This window comes from Triturus cristatus, chromosome 3_1, assembly GCF_964204655.1.
Source record: "Triturus cristatus chromosome 3_1, aTriCri1.1, whole genome shotgun sequence".
Taxonomy (NCBI): domain Eukaryota; kingdom Metazoa; phylum Chordata; class Amphibia; order Caudata; family Salamandridae; genus Triturus; species Triturus cristatus.
Window position 1 is genome coordinate 354,654,603 of NC_140583.1, and position 14,608 is coordinate 354,669,210.

Consider the following 14,608-nt stretch of genomic DNA (forward strand, 5'->3'; position numbering starts at 1 on the left):
GGACTTAAAGTATCCCCATTGAAATTGCAATTCTGTCAGAAAGAAGTACAATATTTGGGCCATAAAATTGAAAGAGGATTAAGAAAAGTAACTGCAGATAGAATCAGGATAATAAAAGGAATGAGAGCCCCAATGACTCAGATAGAAGTGAGAATGTTTCTTGGAATGTTTGGATATTGCCGTCAGTGGATTGGTAATTTTTCCTTGATTGCAAAACCTCTAGTACGCTTGACAAGGAGTGATGTAACAGATTCCATTGAATTAAATAAAGAAGAGTTGAAGGCTTTTAAACAATTGAGAGATGGTTTGTGTGAAGCACCAGCTCTTGGCATGCCGGACTATGAGAAAGAATTTGAACTCTGTTGCAGTGAAAGAAATGGACGTGCACTTTCTGTGTTAATACAGGAACACAGAAAATTGAGGAGACCAATTGCATATTTTTCAGCTATGTTAGACACTGTAGCTGTAGCATTGCCTGGTTGTTTGAAAGCTGTGTTTGTACCTCATGATGTGGCAATCCTTTAACAGTTCATGTCGCATAGTCGTCTGACTACATGTGAGAAAGTCATCTTAGGTGCATCGAATGTGAGCCTTGTGAGATGTCTGAATGTGAACCCTTCAACATTGTTGCCTGATGCTGAGAATGTGGAAGTCAGAGATGATGTGAATCATGACTGCTTGGAAGTGCTTGATTTTTGTACCAAACCACGTCCTGATATAAAAGATGTACCTTTGACAGAAAGTGACTACGTGATGTTCGTGGACGGATCATGCTTGAGAACGGATGAGGGAATTTTGAGTGCAGCATATGCAGTATGTACGGTAGCAGCTGTACTGGAAGCATCTTGTCTGAAAGGAGTAAAATCAGCCCAGGTTGCTGAACTTTTTGCATTAACAAGAGCATGCAAGTTGGGGGAAGAATTTGAGAGTGACTGTGATAACCGATAGTCAGTACGGCTTTGGTGTGGTGCATGACTTTGCGCAGATTTGGTCCCAAAGAGAGTTTTTGACATCGCGTGGAACTCCTATAAGGAATGCTGAAGTGGTTGGAAAATTGCTTGAGGTGATACAGCTGCCTAAGCAGTTAGCAGTGGTGAAATGTGCTGCACATTTGAAGTCTGCTTATTACATTTCAGCGGGGAATCAGATTGCCAACGACATTGCTCAGTATTGTGCACAAAATCAGAACTCTGTTAAACGGGGTAGAGAAAAAGAAATTAATTCATGTCCCTTGCTGTTTACTAACACTGTGAATACATGGGAAGAAGTGAGGCAGTTGCAGGAAGAAGCAGGAGATGAGGAAATGAGACAGTGGGAAAAAGCAGTATGTGCACCACGGGAAACAGATCATGTGTGGGTTTATCGGGATGGAAGACCAGTCATGCCTGATAGCATGGTTTCTACCGTGGCACGGATGTATCATGGACAAGCGCATGTTGGAAGAGATGCCATGATCAGACTTTTCAAACAGACATGGTATAATGCAAAATTCAGACTTGTAGCTGAAAGCCTTTGTCAAAGATGCCTTATATGTCAGCAATACAATCCTGGAAGAAAAACAGTGGTAAGTCTGGGAATGATAGGACGAGAAGGAGGGCCTTTCACAAGAATGCAGATTGACTTCATTGAAATGCCCCCCTCCAACAGGTTGAGGTATGTTCTAGTGATGGGTTGTCTGTTCTCTCGATGGGTGGAAGCATACCCAACTAGAAGAAGTGATGGAATCACATTAGCCAAGCTACTATTGAGGGAGTTCATTCCTAGATTTGGTTTTCCAGTCACGATTGAGTCAGATAGAGGAAAACATTTCCATAATGAAATCATGAAATTAATTTGTGAAGCATTGAATGTACAACAGAAACTACATTGTGTCTATCACCCAGAGGCTTCTGGTGTGGTGGAACAAGTAAATGGCACCATTAAAAATAGATTGGGAAAAATGTGTTTAGCCACAGGTTTGAAATGGCCTAATGTCTTGCCTCTGGTACTCATGACTATTAGATCTATTCCGGATTGGAATACTGGCTTGAGTCCTCATGAAATTGTGATGGGGAGAGCAATGAGACATGTTTTCATACCTGTCAACAAGCTATTACCTATATCTGATGACTTGGTGTTGGATTATTGCAAGGGGTTGACTGATTCCGTTCATTCTGTGTTTCATCAGGTTGGATCGGATGCAACCACTCTTGAAAAGAAGCCAGCTCATGATCTGAGCCCAGGTGACTGGGTGAGAATAAAAGTGCATAGAAGAAGAAATTGTTTGGTCCCAAGGTGGGGTAAACCACGTCAGGTGATCCTGATCATGACAACAGCTGTAAAATGTGCAGGACTGAAGAACTGGATTCATGCTAGTCATACCTTGCGAATTCCAAATCCAGTGGATAACAGAGAATAAAGAATACTTTGAACAAGTTCCGAATCAGATACAGAAGAAATAAGAGCAAGACCAACTCCTGAAGGGGGGAGTTAGAACCAAGTTCAGCTATAGCACCAGAGAATCTACCATTAAGAAGAAAATTGCACATTTCTGACACTAGCTCAGAATCAGACACTGAACCAGTACAAGCACATAAGAGTGTAAACAAAAACAGTGTGGAGAGACTGTCAAAAACATTCTTGAAAAAGAAGTTCCGTATGAAAAGTCAAGAGAAATTCCACATGAAATAACAGAAGTAGATGGTAAGGTACTAGATACACAGAGAGAGGGAAAGATGGTTGCGGAAGACCCCCGAGGAGGGACAGAAGTAGATAAGGAAAAGGAAGTGGTGGAAAGAAGGACTACTGAAAGTAAGAGTCAAGTTGGAACTGAATCCGAGGACAGTGACGAAGAAGTACCAGAGGGTCGAGTCCTGAGGAAAAGAGCATGGAGAATTGAGAGAAATAAAAAGGGAAATAAGTTAAAAAGGCCAGCAAAGGATGACATTTGGCCAAACAAGATAAAGAGATTGAGGTACAGATTGACACGAGTAAAATCATCCAGAGCTGAACAAGTGAATGAGGTGTCTAGCCGAGAGAAATCAAAAGACGTTGAACAGACACCATCAGAGAAAAGCAAAAGGACTAGAAAACCCAACCAGAAGTATAAGTCACCAGAATGGTCGTATTTGGCACTTCCTGAAGTACAAGAAGAGGCAGACAGCCAAGGAGATCTAGAGGTGACTATACCAGAAGTGGTTGAGGACGACGAAGAATCGGAAATCCTGAGAGTTCTCTTGTCTGACATCGGGGAAGAGACGGATTTTCAGGAAATTCTGAATCAAGATTGTGAGAGAAAAGTGAAAGACGATCAAATGCCAAACTGAAGAGACAAAAAGGGCTCTAAAAGAAGAATCTTGAAAATTGCTAAATAAAAGACATAACAGAAAAGAACCAAGTAGGTGCTTAGAGCCTTGGGTTTAGACAAAACTAGTTGTGAAGTAGACGAGGCTAAGTCAAAAGACACTGATCATTTTCCGAAATGGCAAACACAGAAAGTAGAAAATCTACATGTGTGTTCCTTCGAAGATGGTGCAAAATGTGTTGTTGTTGTACAGGATTACTAATGCTTTTGTGGAGTGTGTTGGCTTTAATGGTCTCTTTTAAGTTACATTAGAAACAATAGAAGGTCATAGTGAAAATAAGACTGATGTAGAAAAGATTCAGAAGATTTATCCGACTAAAATAGATGGAAATTATTTACATAAAGATAGGTCCATAACTGATTTTTCTAACAATGTTTTCTCAAAATTATTATATGAATACGTAAAAACAATGAATGTGAGAGACTGCTATGTATGCATGCAGTTGCCTGCATCAGTGTCTGAGGGAGTGACGTACCATCACCTTCCAGTGACATATGGAATAACATGTAGCGTATAAGCAAGTTTGTTTTACAAAATAGGGAAACTAGAATATTATTTTTCAGATGTAGATAACATATTTTCACAAGTACCCGTAGTCCATAAACTGAATAAAGTAAAACCTGGTAAAGTGTTAGGTGAATTTTTATTAGAAACTAAAGAATTAACATTAGAGTCAGTATTCAAAAATAATCTAACTTGTAGTCTGAAAAGAGAGGAGAAGACTTTCTTAGATATGGTAGAAGAAAGGAGAATAAAAATGCAAAAGAAAGTACCTGAGGGAAAAGAAGAAAAGACAGTTTGGGATGCTGAAAGAGAAAAACATTTGAAAGGAGAAGCTAGTCCAGCAATGGCTCTAGATTGGCCTAAGAAAGGGAAAATGTGTATTAGAAGAAATCAAACAGCATATGATAACTATTTCATAGGTGCAAGTGATTGCCATGATACATATAGAATCATGGGTGGATGGAGATTTAAAGGAGGAAATGATCCGGCATTTCCTGGATGATATTTTATCTGCGGGAATAAAGCTTATTATCGATTACCCGACCATTGGTATAGCACATGTTATCTAGGCCTGGTTTTCCCAGAGATATTTCATGTGGGAAGAGGAGAAGATGGTGCACATGAGATAGGCAGACAACTAACACGTAGAAGAAGAGAATCTTGGTCAGAAATTGTAGGAGACATTTTTGGAGCGTTGATACCAGCAGTTGGAATATCTCTGAATGCACATAAAATTTGAAAATTATCAACAGTAGTGGATCGCTTGTCAACGTGCACTGCTGGAGGAGTTTTATTGGTAAGTACCGAAATGGTTGCCATGCGAGCCATGGTGATGCAAAATCGACTTGCCCTTGATATAATTTTGGCAAATGAGGGTGGAGTCTGTGGAATGCTGAAGGTTCAACATTGTTGTACTTATATTCCTGACGAAAGTCAAGATTTAAAGACGTACATAAAGAATATAACTGATTTGCATGAGGAGATCGTTCCACTGGAGGTTGAAGGAATTTGGGAAAAGATTGGGAAAAGGTTTTCTACTATTAAAGACTTTTTACTAAAATTAGGTAGTACCTATATTGGTAAGATTTTATTTCCAGTAACATGTGTAATTATTCTAGTGTTAATTCTGAGATTAGGATGTTTATGTAGCAAAAGAAGGAAAATACGAAATAACATAAAAAGATTAACTGTAAATAAAAGAGAGAAAGAAAGAAAAGAAAGAGAATTTGAAGAGGTAGACTTAGAAGAATGCAAAGAAAATATGTATAAAAAGACAAGAGAAGAAGAGACAGGGGAAACAACCATGTGATCTAACAAAATATTAAGATAACTGAATTCATTTCTATTTACAAATTTTATCAAAATTTAAGGGATTGTGGTGATATTAAAAATCACCAAAGGGGGGATTTATGGAGCAGGTAAAGCAAAATTTTGTATACCTCCTCTATTTTGCATGAAAATACTAATTATATAACCTACTTGTATTATAATTTGACTAATGGTTTGCTGTGTTATTTTAATTTTGGCAAAAGAGGGTGGAGTCTGTGGAATGCTGAAGGTTCAACATTGTTGTACTTATATTCCTGACGAAAGTCAAGTTTTAAAGACGTACATAAAGAATATAACTGATTTGCATGAGGAGATCGTTCCACTGGAGGTTGAACGAATTTGGGAAAAGATTGGAAAAAGGTTTTCTACTATTAAATACTTTTTACTAAAATTAGGTAGTGCCTATATTGGTAAGATTTTATTTCCAGTAACATATGTAATTATTCTAGTATTAATTCTGAGATTAGGATGTTTATGTAGCAAAAGAAGGAAAATACCAAATAACATAAAAAGAGAAACTGAATAGAAAATAGAGAAAGAAAGAAAAGAAAGAGAATTTGAAGAGGTAGACTTAGAAGAATGGAAAGAGAATATGTATAAAAAGACAAGAGAAGAAGAGACAGGGGAAACAACCATGTGATCTAACAAAATATTGAGAGAACTGAATTCATTTCTATTTACAAATTTTATCAAAATTTAAGGTATTGTGGTGATATTAAAAATCACCAAAGGGGGGTTTATGGAGCAGGTAAAGCAAAATTTTGTATACCTCCTCTATTTTGCATGAAAATACTAATGATATAACCTACTTATATTATAATTTAACTAACGGTTTGCTGTGTTATTTTGAATCAACCATTTGCATTTTTATTAGACACCAATTACACGTGGGACATTGCTATTTGCATGGCAGAATAACTCTAATAACTAAATTATGTACGCATATTAATAGTAGTACATGTGGTAATAGGATATCAAATGATTTATGTTGCTTTTGTGATGTTTGCGTTCCCGTTTTGGACAATAAGGGCAAGTTTTATTGCTGTAAATGTCGCTAAAAGCTAGGAAAATACTAATACACAAAGGGATTAGTGAGGGTTTAACATTAGAATCTTCATTTCTTTGTATTAATTACTCTTTTGTGTTTGTTTCTCTTAAGTTGGCATTTGGGCCTACCAAATCATGGCATCCAAAATGGAGTTCAGAAGTGGCCACCGTCTCGTGAGCGCGATGCCTACTGCGCAGACTCGGATGGGTCCGTAGACCTCCAGGCGACCCCAAGGCACAGTGTTCCTGGTCAAGGATAGGAACATGGAGGACTGTCAAACTTCAGTCAGTAAAATCTGGTCTAAATGAACAATTGGGACATACAAGCAAAACTTCTACAATGTTGCATAAGGGCAACATGGACAGAGGAAGTGAACCAGCAAAATCCATGAGAACCTCACATAATATAAAAATCGGACGTTTCCAACTAGCCAATCATTGACCTTCTTAGCCTAAGAATGTTTCATGTTATCCCGAATTTCATTATAAAAAGGGTAGTAGAATAGGAAGGGGTATTTCCATTCCATTTTTCCATTTTTTGAGGCATCCTGCGGTTCTCGATGACTGCACACCCCTATCGATCCCACAGACGATGACAGATGCTTGCACGATTTCTGGTCCTTTGGAGATCTTTGGGACTGTAACGTGCTGAGCAAAGAACTTTCGGACTTTGAGATTTTGGCCTGCTTTATTTGGACAATTTAACGGCTAAATTTGGTTATGCAGAGCCAAATGAATTAGGAAAATCCAAATAACAAGAATAGGTCAATATAAATGTCATGCGATTTGTGCTGATTGAACAAAATTCTAAACTTTGATTGATCAAAATGCTAATATTAATTGCAAACAATATTTAGATAAACAAATATTTGATTAACAGAAATTACGAGTTTGTGGCTTTTCAATGAAGAGAGTAGAAGATTCTGAGTCTTAAATGTGTTTTAGCTGGTTCTAAATCACCATCAACCAGTCCAACTAATTGGTCCATCGACCAAGTGGTGGTGTGCCTTGATGTTTAAGGTTAGGATTCTATAGTGATGCTAATGTATATTCTGTAAAATAACTTTTCTTCCCTATAGGTAATAAGGTACTCCCCCACATGTCCAGCGCTTGATCCTATCATCCCACCTGTGTGCAGACTCGTGAGTGGAGACGTGCGAGTGTTGGTGTTATGGGCCCCACCAATTAATGCGTGTATGAATGAGCTAGTGTGACGTCGGGTCTGCGACGCATGGAGGATAAGTTGTAAAATTTGCCCTTTCTCGTTCCCCTGTCTCCGCGCTGGATCACACTCATCAAATGGATCTTACTGGGAGACCAGATCCCATGCGTCTGGTGGGTATAGCATCTTTCCCAAGTGTTTTGCCAGTCGCAGTGAACTCTCTTCTTCCTTTATGTCAGCATCGAGTTCAAAGGCAGGGGCAGGAGGCAGGAGTGGGCAATGTAGGCCACTCATGAAGGCGTCTTTGCTGGAAGTTGAAGCCGGAAAGACAGAGTTGTAGAAAGCATTGTAGAAGGTAGTGAATTCTTTCAGGATGGTGGCAGTCCGAGACACGGGTGTGCCAGAGGTATTCCGTATGGCAGGGATGGATGATTGGACCTCTCCTTGCTCCATTTGCCAAATGAGGGTCATGGTCCTCTTTATACGGGTGAGTGCCTTCTAAGCTGCTGGTTTCAGGAGGGAGTTGAGTTCGAACTTTTTCCCCATCAAGGCATGTAGTAAATTTGTCGTCTGTTTGGTGCAATGTGCTGCTTATAGGGTGCATAAGTTGGTTTCCAAACTCCACTGATTATCCGTCGCAGCTTTGCATGTTTTATTTGAGACTCACTTGAGCATTCTTCTGAGGTATATTTTGCTCAACACTCAAAGTAGTTGCGGGGAGTAAACTGAAGATTTGTTGAAGTGTAATTAGGTGCGGAGAAGTTCTTTAAGTTTTCTCTTCTCCTCTGGAAATTTCAATTGAGAGACATTCAGGCGCCATGTTCGAGTAATAGGGAAAGTTAGGCAAAGATCGAGCGTGAGACATATGGGGGCATTATCTGAGATGCTTACACCAATCATGAAGAAGCTGACTTTAGGGAGAGTTGTCAAAGAAACAATTGTTCTGCCGGGTGAAAAAAGCCTCTTTATACCATTTAGCACAAGTCATACGTTATTCAAAATATGCAATCAGTCATAACCAACACACAAAACCTGTGGGGTATTCTAACATTTTTATATATAGATTGCATCATTCATATATATACCCAAAAACATTTTGAAAGGCCGTCAAAGTACAAAGTGAAATACAATTTGTGACAAGGTGACAGGTGGTGCTCAGTGATATAGTGCGTGATATGTACAAAGTGCTTTAAAACGTTGAAAAAATTCTGATGGCCAGAAGACAAGTATTTATAGTAGATCTGCGAACTGAATCAGTTAGTTTCTCGCAAGCTCTGGTAACTGGTCCAGGGGAGAGTATTGACGTTTCAACCCAGATACTGCACTACTATACAGTCAGTGCGGGTCTTCATCAGGACGGGGGCAGGGGGTGACGGCCTGTAAGTAGTAAGATGCCTTAGTCAGGTTTGTTGTCGAAAAGGAAAAGAAAAGCACTAATGACTCACAGTGCGCACGGTGGTATTAAACTCACCTAAAGAATAATTAATCAGGACAACTCAAAGTTGAGCGCGGGTAACTTGCATCTTAACCTTCCTCTCGGCAGTTAAAGGTTAGTGCAGGACGTCTGGTGTATTTCTGTGGGGGGGAAGGGGTGGAAAAGGTTTGATTTACCACTAAGTAAAATCTTTATATGGTGGGGGGAAAGGTTGGGGGTGTGGGGGTTGAAGGGGAAGGGAGGGAGGGGGAAGGAAGGAGGGGTAAAGATTGCTGGAAGAATTTCCAACAACCATATTGCATGCTCACCTTAGGTTGATAGTATTTATCGAAGCACTCCAATCATTAGGTCAATTATTTCTTGTGTTGAGTCTGTGGGAAAGTAGGTTTAGGTTAGGGGGGAAGCCATATAACTATTTAGGTAAATGAGGCTCGAGTGACACTGGCTGCTCACCTTCGATGATTGTCAATAGCTTATGGCTGAATCGCGGGCAGCAGGCGTGAGTCCTGGCTCGTCTATACGGATTGACAGCAGCACTCCGATTGATCTTGCTGATGTAGCAGAGGAACGCGCACGTTTGTACGTTGCGCGTTAGGAGTGATCACTGGTTACTAGGCAACGGATGACGCTGACGCTCGAGCGCATCCTGCGTCATACGGCGTTGCTAGGTCGTTAGGCATCTAAGACTCGTGCCTCACTCGCGAGGTGGGAACAATCTCGGCAAACCATGGGCCACATAGATATGTATTGCGTAATGCACCTGGGATTGTACAGTAGGCGGTTAATGAACCCGCAAGGTTACACATTATTACATGTGGTATGTACGATTATCCAGTATGTTAAGGCAACGGATGGTTACTAGGCAACGGATGACGCTGACGTTCGAGCGCGTCCTGCGTCATACGGCGTTGCTAGGTCGTTAGGCAACTAAGACTCGTGCCTCACTCGCGAGGTGGGAACAATTTCGGCAAACCATGGGCCACATAGACAAGTATTGCGTAATGCGCCTGGGATTATACAGTAGGCGGTTAATGAACCCGCAAGTTTAGACATTATTACATGTGGTATGTACGATTATCCAGTCTGTTAAGGAGTCTAGAGTTCAAAAACTTCAGTGCATAATTACAGTGATAATCTTAAAACAATACAATACGTAGAGGAACGGACAAAAGTACCCTTCCGTTTTAACGATTTGTTACTGAATTCACTTATTTAACAATGATTAGGCAGGAAGCATTAGATATACTTTTGGATAATTTCTTCTTCTACAGTGTGCATCCCGTTCCTAATTTACATCAACGGGCACAGTAACAATTATTTCCATATGTTGTACACAAGTATATACAGTGTTAAAACCAACAAGGATTGGGTGCAGTTTATATGCAGTGACAGTAATTCAGATTTCTGGAGGAGCTAGCATAATTACCCAGCTGTATTAATGGCTCATTATATACAATATATAAAATGTTATTGAGTAGAGTGTCTCAACAACCATGGTTAAGGAATAGGGCAGGTTAGAGTTGCCCCATTTGTTTCGAGGTCTCCTCCATCTCGTTTAACCCATTCTGTATCAGTTCCCCAGGACATAGCATTGGATGTCGTCAAAACTACATTAGACACAAGACCAAGACCACATTGGATCCCAACGGAATTTCTATTTTCTCTACTTGAGATCGTCATGAAAAAGAACTATTTTGTTTTCAAGACAATTCTACTACCAGTGCAAAGGAGTAGCCATGGGGGCTACCTATGCCCCAAGTCTGGCGAATATATTCATGGACCACTACGAGGAGGAACATCTGTACAATCACGCCAATCCATACCTCACTCATATTGCGGTATGGAGACGCTATATTGATGACGTGATAATGATCTGGTCTAGAAATACCAACGAATTGAAGGAATTCCATAACTGGTTAAACACTAGATCCAATGACATCCAGTTCACGATGACAAGTAATAACGAAGCTATAGACTTCTTAGACCTGACATTCCGTGTAGAAGATGGATTACTTTACTGCGATCTGTATCGCAAATCAATGGAGAGGAACTCCTTGTTGAAATATGAGTCACACCATCCAAGTAGTCTGAGGGATAATTTACCCTATGGGCAATACCTCAGACTGAGAAGAAACTGTACTAGGAGAAATTACTACTTTAAGGAATCTGAAACGCTCACTATCTGCCTCAAAGAGAGGGGTTACCTAACCGGACTGTTGAAACGGGCCAAAAAGCGGGCTTGGTATTGCCCCCGTGAACAGCTGTTTGAGGTCAGTCCAAAACACATGGAGACAGACAAGATCGTCTGCGTCACCACATTCAACACCAAGAGCAACGATATAAAGAAAGTAGTGAAGAAATACTGGAATTTGGTTGCAAGTGAACTCCAAATCACACAAGACTCCGTCTTTGCCTTCAAAAGGGGAAAAAATATCAAGGCTACAGTTGTAAACGCATACCTGGAAGCACTCAAGCCACCTGACCTCAGAAGCCACTTCGGTCTCCCACCTGTGACCAGACACCACAAATGTGGACAATGTAAGGCATGTGATCTATGCCACGAGGGAACCACATTTGTACATATCAACAGAGCATACAAGCTTTCCCACTTCACCAATTGTAACAGCTCAAATGCTATATATGCCATCCAGTTCCCCTGTGGCCTTATATATGTTGGGCAAACTACCCAGAAAGCCAAAGTCAGGATTCTGCAGCACATGGCACATGAGCAGAATAAAATGCAGGGTTCAAGGGGCCCCTATGGTTGAACATTACATGACACACCACCACTCTCCTAACAACATAACATGGTGGGTACTAGAGAAGATCCTCCCCAATGCTAGAGGTGGCTCGATTACGAGGATTTTGAATTATAAGGAGTGCAGAAGGATCCCTCTACTTAACTCAGTACAGAATGGATTAAACGAGATGGAGGAGACCTCGAAACAAATGGGGCCGCCATTTGTGATTCTGTTGAAGCAAGTAAGGGGAAAAAAGGGAGAAAAAAGTGGGAAAGAGGAGGGTAGGAGCGCTGTGAGGTTTGTAGGGTGGGTAGGGTGTGCCATAGAGGGAGTGTGAAGCGAAATATTTATCCCTACTGGTGTGAAAGTGCTGTTTTGCCCACTGTGAGATGGTGCTGAGGTGAGGTACTGGTACACTCTGGGATGAAACCGTGCGTCTAAACTGTGAGATTAGTGCTGTAAAGTGATGTGTTCTGGGTGCTGTAGCATAGTGGACGCTGTAGCATATCTGTGCAGGTGGTGTTAGTATGCATTTAGAGTATAGCGGGAGTGGGAAGCAAAGTACTTAGTGGTATCGGTATGAAGACTCGGGGATGAAACTGTGAGTGTAAGTCGTGAGTTTATTGCTGTGAAGTGATGTGCTGTGGGCGCTGTAGGATACTGCCCGCTGTAGCATACCTGTGTAAGTAGTGTTAGTGTGCGTTTATTCTATACAGGGAGTGTGAAACAAACTACTCATCCTTATTGGTCTGAAGAGTCGAATGTTGTGTTTTAGGAAGCAGGAATAAAGGAATAATCGTGAAGAATATAATGCAGAATGTTGCAATGCCAGAGAAGGAAAATGGTAAAATGAGTTGTGTCTAAGAAAGTGGTTGTGTGTAATAAAGGGGGAACAACCTTTACAACGCAACTTTTACAACGCACTACCATTACAACGCATTTTTTACAACGCATAATCCATTACAACGCATGACATTACAACGCATGACACTACAACGCATTTTTAAAAACTACCTTTACAACGCATTCCATTACAACGCATACTACCATTACAACGCATACCATTACAACGCATAATATTACACTATACTATCCAACACTTACCCTACTGATGCACCCCCTGGAGTTAGAATAGTAATTTTTACCCCTATACTATCCAACACTTACCCTACTGATGCACCCCCTGGAGTTAGAATAGTAATTTTTACCCCTATACTATCCAACACTTACCCTACTGATGCACCCCCTGGAGTTAGAATAGTAATTTTTACCCCTATACTATCCAACACTTACCCTACTGATGCACCCCCTGGAGTTAGAATAGTAATTTTTACCCCTATACTATCCAACACTTACCCTACTGATGCACCCCCTGGAGTTAGAATAGTAATTTTTACCCCTATACTATCCAACACTTACCCTACTGATGCACCCCCTGGAGTTAGAATAGTAATTTTTACCCCTATACTATCCAACACTTACCCTACTGTTGCACCCCCTGGAGTTAGAATAGTAATTTTTACCCCTACACTATCCAACACTTACCCTACTGTTGCACCCCCTGGAGTTAGAATAGTAATTTTTACCCCTACACTATCCAACACTTACCCTACTGTTGCACCCCCTGGAGTTAGAATAGTAATTTTTACCCCTATACTATCCAACACTTACCCTACTGTTGCACCCCCTGGAGTTAGAATAGTAATTTTTACCCCTATACTATCCAACACTTTCCCTACTGTTGCACCCCCTGGAGTTAGAAAAGTAATTTTTACCCCTATACTATCTAATACTTACCTTAAATGTAATTTAATATTATGCGTTGTAATGGTATGCGTTGTAAAGGTAGTATGCGTTGTAATGGTAATGCGTTGTAAAGGTATTTTTAAAAAATGCGTTGTAGTGTCATGCGTTGTAATGTCATGCGTTGTAATGGATTATGCGTTGTAAAAAATGCGTTGTAAGTGCATGCGTTGTAAAAGTGTGCGTTGTAACGTCATACATCCGTAATAAAGGGATGGAGTTTGAAAATTATATAGAAAGTGTCTTTATTTAAGTGCCATAATTGGACCCACTGGTGCAAGAGCCAAGGTATCCAGCTGATGCAAAGTTGAACCACTTCTGCTGTATTCAAACGTAAGCTCCGGCATCAGTGAATTGTATATTACATGTTACAGTTGCATGTGAAATAAACAATAGCTATTACACTTGAATGACTCTACATTCTATAAAGAAAATAAAGGTAGGATACGATTACCACATGTATCGCTTAAGAAAAGAAAGAAATAAAAAAGAAATTGCTAAATTTAGTCATCAAACTTCTTATGAACCTTGGCAGTGCTTTTTTGTAACAGAAAATTAACAACAGTAGAATAGTTAGCAATCTGTTGTACAGTAGATTCAATGTGGTGCGTGTCAGAATTGGAACTTTGAGCATGAATACAAACATTTCGCTTCTGAGAAGCACATTCGGTATCTTTACAGTCAAACGGTACATTATTGTCTTCAGCTGTTTCAAAAAAACATTCTTGTGTAGAGAGCTAAGGCATTGAGCTTAGACAAACTCCAATTGCTTCTGCTGTAGTCAAATCGAAGCTCCTGCATCAGTGAATTGCACATTATATGTTACAGTTCTATGTGACCTACAGAATAGCTATTAGACATGAATAAATACATTGTATAATGAAAATAAAGGTAATTTACGATTACCACACTGTGGCAACCAGTTCCTAAACAAAGTCGTCTTTTTACATTTTTATCGTGAGGTTCTGAGCAGAGGCTGAGTTTGAGTAAAATTGTGTGAAAGTGCTTTGTGAATAACAGGCAGGCAGAGAGGTATGTGCACAAAGAATAGACGTGGTTTCTAAATGGGTGTCGGGTTTAGGTTAATTTTGGAAGTAGATAGCGTATTTGCATAGGCCATACATCACCGATTCCTGGTTAGACTGGAGACGTAAGACGGAATAACGAGGATAGAGTTCAAATGTCTGAGTATACTTAGAAAGTTATTATATCAAAGTAGTAGGATTGAAGTGTATTGTAAAAA